At 42.9% G+C, this 14,607-nt stretch overlaps 1 non-coding gene across 1 annotated transcript; it reads left to right on the top strand.

Moving 5' to 3' along the window:
- The first annotated feature begins 9,068 nt into the window (after positions 1–9,068).
- Positions 9,069–9,172, top strand: LOC116153647 (U6 spliceosomal RNA). The gene has a single exon (XR_004137546.1). It is a non-coding gene; the product is annotated as a U6 spliceosomal RNA (small nuclear RNA).
- Positions 9,173–14,607: the final 5,435 nt, after the last annotated feature.

The raw sequence follows: 14,607 nt of genomic DNA, 5'->3' as shown, positions 1-14,607 counted from the left end.
ATAATTCAGTGATTTTTAGTATATCTACAGAGCTGTGCCACCAGCACCACAATCTAATTTTAGAACATTTCCATGACCCCCAAAAGAATTCTTGTGCCAGTTCACAGTCATGCCCCATTCCCACTCCCAGCCTTAACCAAACACTAAACTACTTTCTATTTCTTTAGATTTACCTTTTTTGGACATTTCATTTAGATAGAATCATACAATATATGTTCTTCTGTTTTTTTTCTGCATCTTTATTGAGGTGCAATTGACATATAACACTGTAAAAGTTTAAGGTGTACAATGTGTTGATTTTATGCATTTATATATGGCAAAATGATTACCTCCTAGGGTTAGCCAACGCCTCCATCCTGACACTTAATTACCCTTTTGGTTTTATGGTGGGAATATTTGGGATCTACCCTCCCAGCAATTTCTAAGTATGTAATATAGTCTTGTTGGGGAGGGTATAGCTCAGTGGTAGAGCATGTGGTTAGCATACATGAGGTCCTGGGTTCAATCCCCGGGACCTCTATATAAATACAGTGTTGTTAACTACAGTTACCAGGCGGTATATTACATCCCCAGAATTTATTCTTCTTAGAACTGGAAGTTTGTGTCTTTAACCAACATGTCCCCATTTTTCCCACCACCTCCGCTGCCCCAAGGAATTGGTCTGGTTTGTTCACTGCTTTATCCTCAGCACAAAAGCAGTTTGGATGGAATCAAGAGGGCTTGTGTACTTTGGTGGGAAAGGTAGGGGCAGGATTTGGACTCAGGGAAGGGATTAGCATCCCTGCTGGACTGCTTGCCAACTGTGGAAACTTGTACCAGACACGTAATGTCTCTGGGGCTCAGTATTCCTGTCTGCAAAATGGGATTAGCAACAACTCCTTTGATGGGCTGCTGTAAGAAGAAAGTGAGACAGTTGTGCAGCTGAGAGCACTCAGATCAGGGACTGGATGTCAATTACGTGCAGTATATTCTCTAAAAGCTCTGTGCCCGAGGGGGTGTGCGTGTGAGACCGTGTAAGTTTCTCTGTTGTGTGTGTCTGTGCATGGGGTGGGGAGTTAGGGAAGGGCTGAAGGAGAGGGGGGCAGGCCAGAAGGTAGAAATCCACCAGATTAGGGTTTGGGGAGCCCCTAATTTAAACTCACATCTCTAGGGTGACCTTTGAGTCCAGCTGCCTCTTCGGGGATTATACCCCAAGATGTTTTTCATATCTTTGAGTTTCTTTCCCCTTCTGGTTTTCGTCTTCTCTCCTGGACTGCAGCAGTCCTGCCCCCGCCGCTGTTGCCGGCCTGTGCACAGGGTCGTGGTTGTTCCAGTGCCCAGATCTCAGTGACAGAGTTTTTCCCTCTGTTTTTCCAGCAGTCACACCTGATTAATCTAAATCAATTTGCAAATGTCTTTATTTACACGGAAAATCCTTTGGATAAACAAAAAGTCGGAGATATAGTACACTCTGGAACAACAACAAAAAAAACCCCAGCTCCTTAAAAAAGTTTCCTGACATGCAGACACCCAGGCCATCCCAGAACAGTTTCAGTCTGGCCAAGTGGAATCTGTGTGCTCGGCCTGCTGGGAGCACGGAAATAGTCTTTCCCAAGTCCCTCCTACTTCAGACTGTCAAGCTCAGGATAAATAATCAGAATCCGGCCTGTGTGAGCCCCTCCGGAGGTCAGAACTCTAGGGGATGGTGATGTGCTTTAGTGTCTTGGGGTCCCTGTAACAAAGTGCCACAAACTGGGTGACTTAAAACAACAGAAATGTATTCTCTCATAGCTCTGGAGGCTGGAAGTCCAAAATCAAGGTGTCAGCCTGGCCGTGCTCTTTCCAGCGGCTCTAAGGAGGGGGGCGGTCCTTCTTTGCCTCTTTCAGCTGCCGGTGGTCGCCGGCAATCCTCAGCGCTCCTTGGCTTGGAGCCTCGTCCCTCCAGCCTCTGCCTCCGTTGTCATGTGGCTTCCACTCCTGGCTGTGTCTCTCTTTGGGTCTCTTCTCCTTTTCTTTTCTTTTTTTCTTTTTTAAACACCTTTATTGTGGTAAGGTTCCTGTACAGTAATCATATTTCAGATGTACCCTTTGATGAATTTTGATAGATGTGTACACCAATGAAACCACCACCACAATCAAGATAGCTAACATTTCCATCCCTCCCCAAATGGTGCAATTTTCGAATTCCCAATTTATCCCTTCTCCTTTTCTTATAGGAACACCAGTCACACTGGAGTGGGGATGTTTCCTGTTACAGTATGACTTCATCTTCATCAGTTACGTCTGCAAAGACTCTATTTCCAAAAAGGGCACATTCTGAGCTAGGTTAGGACTTCAACATGTCCAACTGGGGGACACAATTCAACCCCTAGCAGAAAGAGGTTTGGGGCAGGGACATCTGGTTTTACATCCCAGCCATGCCTTTGGTCCCCGAGACTTGATTCCTGGCTCTGGACAGTGATGGTAACAAACTGTGCAGGATGGACCTGGGATCAAGTGAGATGATGTGAACTGGTTGGCCTAGACCCCATCCTCCATGTCCGCTCCCTGCAAGCCAAGTTGGGATGGAGGAAATATTTGTCTTCTAAGCTTCCAATGAGAAAACTCTCCCGTCTCTGGAAGAGTTTCTGTGGCAAATGAAATGCACGCTGACATTTTCAGAACACACAGTGCCAGGTGGATTGGATGGTAAGGAGAGTCCATCCTTAAGTACCATCCTAAGCTGACAACTGCCCATCTTTGTGCTGGTTGTTGCCCGGGTGACACGGGAGCTCACAGGATTTGGTCTGCTTTAGGAGTGGTTTTGTGCACATAGAGATTTTACTAAAAAAAAAATAAATTTTTGTTTTAAATGCAAGATGTGAGATTCCTCATCATTCAAATCTGGAAGCCAGTCTTACCTCTGCGCTTCCTCTGAGCCTTGGTTACCTCCCGTAGAGCACTGGGGTGGTACTGAAACTCTGTCTCCCTGTAAACTGTTGAGTCCTGAGAGCAGGGTGACGGTGCTATTTATTTCTCTACCCAGAATGTCCCAGTTATTTATTGCTGCACAACGAACCATGCCGAAACTTTGTGGTTTAAAATAACATGTAATTACCTCTCAGGGTTCCGAGGAGGCTCAGCCGGGCGGTTTTCGCCGGCGCTCACACACAGTTGCGATGGGAGGGAGCCTGGGGTTGGAATCGCCTGAAGGTTGCCCACTCCATGTCTGCCTGGGAAGGCGCAAACACATGGGCTGGGCGGCCGGGGCACCTCGGGCACGTCCATCTCCATGTGGACTCACTACATGGTTTTCTCCAGCGCGGTGACTCACGGCTCCAAAAGCCCATGCCTGAAAGAGACACAGCCAGGCAGAGGCCATAATGCCTTTTCTGAATGAACCTCCAAAGCCAAGCTCGGTCACTTCCAGGAGAGTCACACAGGCCAGCCTGTAGTCAAGGGGAGGGCAATCAGACCTGCCTTTTAATGGGAAGAGCATCAAAGAATTTGCCAGCATGTTTTAAAAGCCTTCATGAACAGAATAGGGGTTGCTGTCTTGCTTTTTAATTTAAAAAGGTGACAAGAATGCTTCTCAAGCAGATGCCTATTGGTAGGTATAAATTAAACTATTGTCAAAATTCTGGAGATGCTGATCCATGTTAGCATGCTAGATTTTTTTTTAATTGAAGTATAGTCAGTTTACGATGTTGTGGCAATTTCTGGTGTACAGCACAATGCTGCAGTCACACATATACATATATTTGTTATCATATTCGTTTTCATTATAGGTTACTACAAGATATTAAATATAGTTCCCTGTATTAAACATTGTTTTTATCTATTTTATATATAGTAGTTAGTATCTGCAAATCTCAAACTTCTAGTTTATCCCTTCCCACCCCATTTCCCCTCTGGTAACCATAAGTTTGTTTTCTATGTCTGTGAGTCTGCTTCTGTTTTGTAAATAAGTTCATGTCTTTTTTTTCTCTTTTTTAGATTCCACATGTGAGTGATATCATATGGTATTTGTCTTTCTCTTTCTGGCTTATTTCACTTAGAATGAGAATCTCCAGGTCTATCTATGCTGCTGCAAATAACATTATTTTATTCTTTTTTATGGCTGAGCAGTATTCCATGGTGTAAATATACCACAACTTCTTTATCCAGTCATCTGTCAGTGGACATTTAGATTGTTTCCGTGTCTTGACTCTTGTAAATAGTGCTACTGTGAACATTAGCATGTAAGTATCTTTTTAAATTAGAGTTCCCTCTATATATATGCCCAGGAATGGGGTTGCTGGTTCATAGGCTAACTCTATTTTTAGTTTTTTAAGGAATCTCTATACTGTTTTCCATCACGGCTGCACCAAACTACATTCCCACCAACAGTGTAGGAGGGTTCCCTTTTCTCCACAGCCTCTCCAGCATTTATCGTTTGTGGACTTTTGAATGATGGCCATTCTGACTGGTGTGAGGTGGTACCTCATTGTAGTTTTGATTTGCATTTCTCTGATAATTAGTGTTATTGAGCATTTTCTCATGTGCCTGTTGGCCATTTGTATGTCTTCACTGGAGAATTGCTTGTTTAGGTCTTCTGCCCATTTTTGGATTGGGCTATTTGTTTGTTTTGTTATTGTTGTCATTTGTATGAGCTGTTTTTGTATTCTGGAGATTAAGCCCTGTCATTTGCATCATTTGCAAATATTTTCTCCCATTCCATAGGTTGTCTTTTCATTGTTACAAACGCCTGCCCCTTTGACCCAGAATCCCACACCTGGGAATCTTTATAATAATAATGTAAGGATATATGTTCAATGTTAACTACATTGTGGATAATTCACAGTAATGGATAATTCTTAAGGGTCATTAAAAATAGTGAGTTAGTACACTGTCTGGGGATCTAGAGCAATCTGCCCAAGGTCTTAAAAGAGAAACTGAAGCCCATGTGTATGCTTTAACCCATTTTCCCTAAAGCAATGACAAAAATATTTTGTATATGTATATATACATGTATGTATGGTCTTACCATGTGTTTAGAAATAATTTTGCATGCATAGGGAAACATGGAAAAGGTAAATAATAGGTTGCTAAAACTGGTTAAGTAGGGTGGGGTGAAGAAGCGGACAGGGAGCCACATAAAGAGAAAAAGGCAGATGCAAGACTGAGCCAAACCCAGATCTAAACACTGTTTGATGAAGATGATCTCTCTTAAACCATCAGTCAGGGTTATGTATGTGTGTTTATGTGTAATCTGTCTCTATGAATCCTCTTTGCCTCGGTGCGTATTTAACCTGTTGTTAACGTAGTCGCTCTGTCCTTTTTAGGCTTACTTTTTGCAGGGCAAATTATTTTCCATCCATTTACTTTCAGTCTGTCTTTACAATTAAAGTGCATCACTTTTAGACAATATATACTTGGGTCTGTTTTATCCATTCTGACCATTCTACCTTTTAATGGGAGTATTTAGACCATTGTTACTTTTTAACTGTTTCTTAAGAATAATTTTGATGGGGAGGGTAATAGCTCAGTGGTGGAGTGTGTGCTTAGCATGCGCAAGGTCCTGGGTTCAATCCCCATTTCCATTAAAAAAAAAAGGTAAAAAAAATAATTTAAAATTTATAGAGAAGGTACAAAGAAAGCGATGGACTGAATGTGTCTACCCAAATTCATATGTTGGAATCCTAACCCTCAGTGCAATTGTATTTGGAGGTGGGGATTTTGAGAGGTGAGTAAGTCATGAGGGTGGAGCCCTCATGAAGGGGATTAGTGCCCTTACGAAAGAGGAGGAAACACAGGCTCCCTCTCTTTCTCTCTACCGTGTGAGGATACAAGAAAATGACCATCTGCAGTGGATGGGTATAGCTCAGTGGTAGAGTGCATGCTTAGCATGCATGAGGTCCTGGGTTCAGTTGCCAGCACCTCCTCTAAAAATAAATAAACCTAATTGCTTCCCCTCCCAACCCAAAATAAAATAATTAAATAATACAACAATAAATAAATAAAATACTTATAAAAAAGAGAAAATGACCATCTGCAAAGCAAGAAGAGGACTCTTACCAGAACCCAACCATGCTGGCACCCTGATCTTGGACTTCCAGCTTCCAGAATGGTGAGAAGTTAATTTCTGTTGTTTAAAAGCCACCCAGTGTATGATATTCTTTTATAGCAGAACAGACTAAGACGCCAGTATAGAGAGTTCCAGTTCCTCACATTGTTAACACCTTCTACTATACCTCACCATGCTACATTTGTCATAAGGAAGAAACCAACACTGGCACATCACTGTGAACTACAGTCTATTTAGATTTCATCAGTTTTTCCATCAATATCCTCTTTCCAATCCAGGGTACCACACTGCATTTAGTCATAATGCCCTCTTAGTTGCCTTTGGTCTGCGACAGTTTCTCAGTCTTTCCTTGTTTTTCATGACCTTGATTGACAGTCTTGAGGAGTTCTGGCCACATATCCTGTAGAATATTTTCCAACTTGGGCATGTCTGATGTTTTTCTCATGCTCATACTGGGGTTATGGAGTTTTGGAAAGATGACCATGGAAGTGAAGTACCCTTCCCCTCACATCATATCGGGGGGTTCATGATATCAACACGACTCATCATTGGTGATGCTGACCTTCATCACTTGGGTAAGGTAGTGTTTGCCAGGTTTCTTTACTGTAAATGTATTATTTTTCCCTTTTCATACCCTGCTCTTTGGAAGCCAGTCACTAAATCTAGCCCACTCGCAAGGAAATTAACTTCTACCTCCTAGAGGGTGAGTATCTATGTACATTATTTGAAATTCTTTTGTAAAGAAGATTTGATTCTTCTTCCTATTTATTCAGTTATTTATGTATATTATATAAGTATGGACTCATGTATATTTATTTTATACTTTGGGTTATAATTCAATACTATGTTATTTATTTGGTTGTTCAGATTGTTCCAGCTTTGGTCACTGGGAGCTCTTTCAGGTTTGTTCCTGTGTCCCTTTGGCTTGTCCCTGCTCTAGAGTTTTATAATCAGATCTATCCTAAACTTTTCAACTTTTCAGATATATGAGCCAATAAGTTTCCCCTCCTCACTTTTATTGCTTAAGCTAATTTGAGCTTAAGCATCTGTCAGTTGGAAGCAAAAAGAGACCTGATATAATTTATACTATATCTGATATATAACATGTAATATATACCAGATTCAGATATAACAGGACTGTTAAAATTATTATTGAAGATTATTAAGCAGATAGTAAAGTAAATAGAAAAATGATCATACCCAAAATTTAGGCCAATATACTTACTGGTCTTAAAAAGATAATTTAACTTAGAGCTTCCTGGCAGCCAAAGCAAAAGTAGAAACAGGATGAATTATGTAACATTTGTCTGATTAAAGGAAAGATCCTAACCTCTTAAGAGAAATGAAGTTATCTTTGATCCAAATGTCACAAATATCTTCTCATGAGGATCCTTACTCATGAGAATATTAAGCAGCATAAGGATTTTTCTAAAGATGCCATAACATTCTAATATAAAAGAAAAAGACCTTATTATATCAGTGCAATTTAGTAAAGGCATTTCTATAAGAACTTAAGTTCTTGTTTTCTAGGAACCAGCTTATGTTCTAACCTGATGTAGACCGAGAGCTTAGGAAACTGGAGGTATGGATCAATGGTCTGTCTTGGACTACTTTTCCAGGTACCCTTGGATATTTGAAGGATAGTAGCCAAACTATTTCTTTAAAAATAATATGCACCCTTAACACACACATATCACTGAAAGGTTGGTAATCTATAGGTCAGGATTCCAACTCTAGTATTTGGAGATTTAACATTGCAATTTCCACTGATGCTAATGAATTCTGTGTCTCTTTCCTCTACATAACAGCTCAAAAAATCCCTTCTAACTTTTCTGAAGCATTTAATGGGATGCTTCCTGGAGAAGGTGCTTCCAACACGCTAAGGATAATAGGTTTAAATGCAAAGGGAAGTGAGCCCAAGGAAAATCCCCTCCCAGATACTTACTTTTAATCCTATTGCTTTTCCCTTTCCTTGTAACTTCAAATTTGCTGCACCATGGCATTTGCAGGCTAAAAGTCACTACCGAACACCCCATCCCTGGCCCCTCTAGATCTCCATCAGAGCTCCAAACCCACACTTCATCTGCATTAAAGAGCCCACCTGACAGTGGGCTGGCCCACCTCCTGGCTTGGATGCCAACTCCAGAAAGGTTTACCTTCCAGCAGCTAAGTGAGTTAATTCACTCATCAAGGGTTTGGCTGCTTCTTGCCTCCCAGTGGTATTTTCCTGCCACTGGCCAGCTCTCTCTTTTGTCATCCAGTTTCTGTAGCGCTGTAGCATTTAAAGTTGGATAGACTGACCTAAGTGAAGGACTTGAGTCACGTTGCTCTAGTAGAACACGTGAATTCCAGCCCCAGGGAGGATGGTGGCTGGGAAGGACCCCAGACAGCACCCTGAACCCAGCCATGGAGGAACAATTTGTTTGAAATGCTCAGAGGCCTGATCTAAGTCAGTGTGGCCAAAACACGGACCAGCCTTAGGCTGCACATCAGTCAGCCTAACACCTGTACGATGGTTTACTTGATATATCTTCGAATCATTTTGTGTCTGAAAACTTAAATGCATTTATTTAAATAAGAGGCCTCCTGGTCTGATCAGCCAGGGCTGCAGGCCCTCCCAGCTCTATGGAGCCACGAAGGCTGGAAGGCCTTCTTGGGGCTAAGCAAGGATGCAGCTACTAGCTCCAGGGCCTGTCGGAGCCTGAAGGGGATCCAAAGGGGAGAAAGGGGGAAAGGTCAGGCCAGCTGGGCTTAGGCAATGGCCCTGTCACTCCACCGGGGACATGTCACGCTTTCCTCCCACATTCAGCCTTGCACGGCTGCCCTGGACTTAGGGACCAGGGTGGGTGGCCCATCATTATACAGCAGGTGAACCTGTAGCAGGGGAGGGTGGGCAGTGCCAGTGGCCAGCCCCTGGGAAAGATGGGGGCATCACCTGCTACATTCGAGTTGGCAACCGTATTTCCCTGATTCCGCTTTCTGCAAGTCCACTAGAATTGCCCAAACATGGGGTGAGGCAGGATGAGGGCTAATCAGAACCACAGCTGCCTCGTACTTGCATGTACTGAAACGGGAACGACACAGAGAAGATTAGGGTGGCCCCTGGGCAAGGATGACACACAAATTCGAGAAGTGTTCCATATGAAAAACAAACAAAATAGCTGCCTCCACCTGAAAGGCTGCTTTGGGAAGTTTACCCCCACCTAGGCTGTCCGTGAGTGTCTTTGCAGAACAGCCAACTTCATCAACAGCCCTGGGAGTTTGTAGATGGGCTGTGAAATCTCAGGGGGCTCAGATGCCACTAAGATCCCATCAGAGCCAAACTGAGTGTGTCCCCAGAGGGATTCGCATCCTTCATTTATTCCTGAACTGTTTGTTAACAGCAGAGAACAAGTTGGAGATGGGATAGTTCTGAATTCAGAAATATTCCTTTGTCCCAGAAGTGATCTTGCAGCCAAGAATGTGACAGCATTTGAAACCGAGCATTTGAACTGGGCTTACGGTGCACGCCGAAAGCCCTTGGTCATGATCCCGGCATCTTCCAGCCCCTGGATCCGGGGGAGGCTGTGTTCCAAGTATCAGTCCCCTCAAAGCAGCCCCTTCAGTATTTGCTCGTGAAAGTGGGAGACAGGGCTGAACTTACAAAAGCCTTGCAAAGAAAGATACTGTTAGCTTTTCAACTTTAACAGGTGACACCATTATTTTGTACTTTAAAAGGAGACTTTGTAAAAATGGACGAAGGTTGGAAAGACAGGGGTGCATGGACCCATTTCTGCGGTTCTGAGGAGTAAAAATGCCGAAATGAAGATGCATGCTTCTTTTTAAGGAAATTTCCCCTGGCCCCTTTATTCAGTTGAAGCTCTGTACCGGCAAAAAGGCTGGATGGCTTTCATGACAGTGAGGGGCACGGACACCTGTGATAATGTGCAGTCATGTGGACCAGGTACAACTCCAGGAAGGGCTCCAGTTCATGGGGGTGGGGTGGGGAGGGTGCTGAAGTTCTCATCTTATACTGGGTGGGGGGCACGGAAGTGTGGAGGGCTAGAAGCGACCACCTCAGGATCATTTGTGACATTTTCAGCTCAGGATATGGTACGATTTTCACTGTCTATACGTCTGTGATTTTTTGGGACTGCATAGACCAAGTATAAACCATTGTTTTCACTAACCTTATAATAATGCAATACATCTTTTGTGACTGAATGTTTGGGTCCTACCTGCCCCTTATGGCGGGGATTTCAGGTGTTTTGTAACAAAAAACACTGTGAATGGAGGGCTGATTCAATGTAAGGTTCTGGAAGCCCAAATCCTGAAATACACATTTAAAGAAGCACATTCAGAAATTCCTAGGAAGGGAAGTGAAAGGGGTTCCTTACGTCACTGCAGTCAATGGAAAACCAGCGTGGATTCCCATGCGGAGGTGGAAACAAACATACGGATGGACATGTCCCATGAAAACTCTGCCGCGTTGCTCAATTCTAGCTCAGTCTTTCATCTGGGGAGGGTTCTCCGCCCCAGGACCGTGTTCTCTTTGTTAACGAGGATCATCTTTCTTCTAGGAGATGAAGTACTGTAAGGGGTTGAACAGAAGGGATCTCTGGCGCTGTCATTCAAGGCTGTTTAGTGATCTCTTCCATGTACCACCTCTTCAGAGGACACTGGATGCTGGAAAGAGGCCAGACTCTGTCCACACATCATGCTGAGCTTCTGCCCCAGCTTGGCCCTTCTTAGCCACGTGGCTCCAGGCAAGTTCCCTGCTCTCTCAGTTTTTCCATCTCTAGAGGCTGTGATGCTGGTTCCTCCCTTTGAGACCTGTTCAAAGAGATCCCCGTGGGCACAGCGGAATGTACCTGTCATAGTGCCTACTAGCACATAGTAGGTGCTTACTGGGTGTCTTCAGTTATGAAAAGATCAGGAAGCCCACAGCTGGACAGACTCCAGTCTGAGTTGCAACTAGTGCACAAAACACAGCACTTCTCCTTTTCTTTTCTTTTTTTTTTAATTAAAGTAGAGTTGATTTACAATGTTGCGTTTGTTTCAGGTGTAGAGCAAAGTGACTCAGTTATATATTTATATGTATATATGTATATATTCCTTTTCAGATTCTTTTCCATTATAGGTTATTACAAGATACTGAATACAGTTCCCTGTGCTAGATATAGGTCAGCATTTCTCCTTGATGTATTATATATACATTGATATATTATAAAAATCTCAGAAAGGAAAAATTTAAAGTTTGCCCCTAATCTTAGGATTCTGACACAGCCATTTTCAGTCTCCCTTTGACCCATCATTGCCTCTGTAACATTGCTTTTTGCACTTAATGTTATGTGAACATTTTCCCTTATTCAGTCTGTCCCAAACATCACTAAGTGAGGGTGTCACGTTTCTCTGTGTCCTGATGGCTGGGCCCGGAGATTACTTTCAGTTATTCACAGCCCCATCAAATGCTCCAGTTGGGACATCAGCAGCATCCTGACCCTTAGACCTGATTGTTCAACCCATTACTTTGTATAATTCTAGAAATCCTTTGTAAAGCACTTTCCAATGTACTCAGTGAATTCAATACATACTTTCTTTTCATTTTTTTTTCCTACAAGATTGGATCTTTAGAAAAATTTCCAGAAGTCAAAAAAGGACAAAGATAATGAACATTTTTAATGGCCCTCCAGACAGCTGACAATTTGCTTTCAGTGCAACAGGTCAGCAAACATATATAGAGTCCACTGTGCGATGGGCTTTCTCACCCGTAGTGACAAGACAGACCTGTCACTTTGTATGTGTATTCGTTTTACAACAACTAGGCCCGCACTAAGTATTATTGTGTGGTTTTTTTTTTCCTGGTTAAATAGTCCCTCTGGTTTGTACCGAAGATCTGTTTTTAATAAGTTTTCCCTTGGATTTGATTAATGGGTTTACATCTTAGCCTGCCACAGGAGCCTCCCAAAGCAGCAACATGTTGCAAATCAATTCTCCTGCCCACGCGTTAGTCTTAGCCCTGTCCTCTGTAGAACAAAAGGGTTGGAATAGATGCCTGTTAACTCATGTGTAGCCACGCTGGCAAGTCATTGTTACTGTGATCCCATTTTTTTCTGATGTGGAAACAGAGGCTCGGTGACATTGGGCAATTTGTCCAAGTTTGCTTCGTGGTCAAATGCTGGCTTTGCCTTAAAAAGTGGGTCTTTCCCCACTCTGCATGGTTTGTACTGAAGGACACTCCGGGGAGGGAGTTTTGTCAATCTAGAAGTCCTGTGGCGATTAACTGGGAAGGGGTCAACTTCATCTCCAGGATGAGCCATAGTGTGATTTTTTATTTTTTATTTTTATTTTTTTTTTTAGTTTTTGTGTCTGCATGGCACTCCTGCACCTCCCCTCCAGACTCCCTACTTCCCGAAGCTCTGGTGAAAACGTCAGGGGCCCCGCAGCAGGGATGGATTTGTACTGCTACCTAACACGCCTGTACCCCGCCGCACTTGGAGACCATAGGCGTCCCAGCTCCCCTTCCTTTCAGCCCTGGATCTGCCCACTGTCTTCATGTGCTTTGCAAATCAAAGTACCCTTTCCATTAACTTTACCTTCTATTAACTTTAACAGGTTGGCTACGGATTTTTTTTTTTCCAAAAGAGACACGCCTTCCGTTATTTGAAAATGGAGTCAGAGTCCAGGAGAGCTTCTGTTTTAAGTAAAGGCTGTAGCAAATCATCCGTAGGTAGGTTCTCCTCTCGTAATTTATCAAGGAAATTTCCTCTTTGAGTCTCAACTCCCAGTTTCCGGGATGCATAGATTAGGAGAGATGAAAGGGGCCAGAGAGCCCATATATCTTAAGAATTACGAAGTCAAATGTCTACAGGAGCCGGGAGGTGATACAAGTGAGTGAAAACAGGACAATAGGGAGTGGTGGGGACTGAGGGGGAATGGAGAACACATGTCCCGTGGATGGGAGGAGCACTGCTCACTTTCCCAGGTTGTTGCCATGAATGAAATGGGCTCAGTATTGCTAAACCTTTTATTCTTCAAGAGATGCTAAAACTCCAGATTTTTAGGTGAAACATCCCATTTTTATAAGTGAGAAATAGATCTGAATTCTAAGAGAAATAAAAAATGCAGGCCAAACACCAAACAAATCGGCAGACTGACTTTGACGGAGGGCAAGCAGTTTGTAAGCCTTGATCGAGTGGCACTGTGTATTTTACAGATGTAGAAGCTGAGACCCAGAGAGAGGGAATGACCATTATTGATCACTCGCTGCAAACAGCTTAGGGGTCTTCAGATAGAAGAAGCTGTATCAGCCAAGTGCAGATCTGTAAAGTCACTTAGAAGCAAATTTGGATGCAATCAGGGCCGACTGCAAAAGTTAACTTTAATGGAGCCCTTGCTACCTTCTGGGCCCTGTGCTGGGACACATCTCGTATGGTCGTCACAGCTGCTTTCCAGATAAGGAAACAGGTTTACAGACGATGAGTCAGAATAAAGGGTGGGCCAGTGTACGAGAAGGCCTGACTCCAATGCCTGTGTTCCTCCAAGCCCGTGTCAGCTGTCTTCTTATGTAGTGAGTCTCCTGTCCCTGGGTGTACCAAGCAGAGACTGTATTTACAACGATTCTTGTAAAGGGAGGGAAGCAGGACCAAATGCCACTGGAATTTCCTGCAAGGTGGGGTTTCTCAACGTTGGCACTGTTGATATTTGGGGCCGCATAGTTCTTTGTTGTCGGGGCTGATCCTGTGAACTGCAGGATATTTAAGAGTATGCCTGTCCTCTACTCAGGGAGCTTCTTTAGATCCCATGGCACCCCTCTCCTCCCCTAGTTGTGATGACCAAAATTGTCTCTACACATTGTCAAATGTCTCCTGAGGAGCTAGACTGCCCCCACTTGGGAACCACTTCTTGAAAGTTTGAGATTTTCATGAATGTATGATTAAGAGTTTTCTAATTAGGTTTGGGATAGAGGAAGAGATGGGAACTGAGATCTGTGGATTCTCCAGGTGCTTCTCATATCTCATACAGTCCTCACAAGAGCCTGGGAGAAAGACCCATCAACCCATTTCAGTTTAGGATACAGACACTTGGAAAAGTTAAGCGAGTCACCCAGGTCACACGGCCAAGTCATGGAAGATGTGATCTACAACACATCTATGTCATAATGCACTGGGCTTTTTGTCGTTTTAAGAATTTCAATCTGAAACAAACGTGCTAAACATTCAAATCAAGAGATTATAAAGAGATACCAAGAAATACTTGATAAAAACAATAGACAAGAGTAATGACACCAAGATTATATTAATAAGATTAATAGGAGAAACATTGTTCGTAAGGCTGATGATAGAATGATTCAAATAAAACATAGATGATAAAGGAGAAATAGCAACAGACACAATGAGATGTGTAAGAGAAGAAAAGATTATTACAAATATCTGTTACTAATAAATTTGAAAATTTAGATGACATAGACATATATCTTGAAAGAATATAAAATGCTAAGTTTAGGCACAAGAAAAGTTTCAAAAGAAAACTTGAATAGACTTAAAAGTATTAAAGATTTTGAAATGTTAAGCAAAGACTTCCTTTCCAAAATGCTTCAGGCT

The sequence above is a fragment of the Camelus dromedarius genome, chromosome 5 (assembly GCF_036321535.1).
Source record: "Camelus dromedarius isolate mCamDro1 chromosome 5, mCamDro1.pat, whole genome shotgun sequence".
In the NCBI taxonomy this organism is placed as follows: Eukaryota; Metazoa; Chordata; class Mammalia; order Artiodactyla; family Camelidae; genus Camelus; species Camelus dromedarius.
The sequence above is the reverse complement of the archived record's forward strand: the minus strand, read 5'-3'. Positions and strand labels throughout refer to the sequence as shown.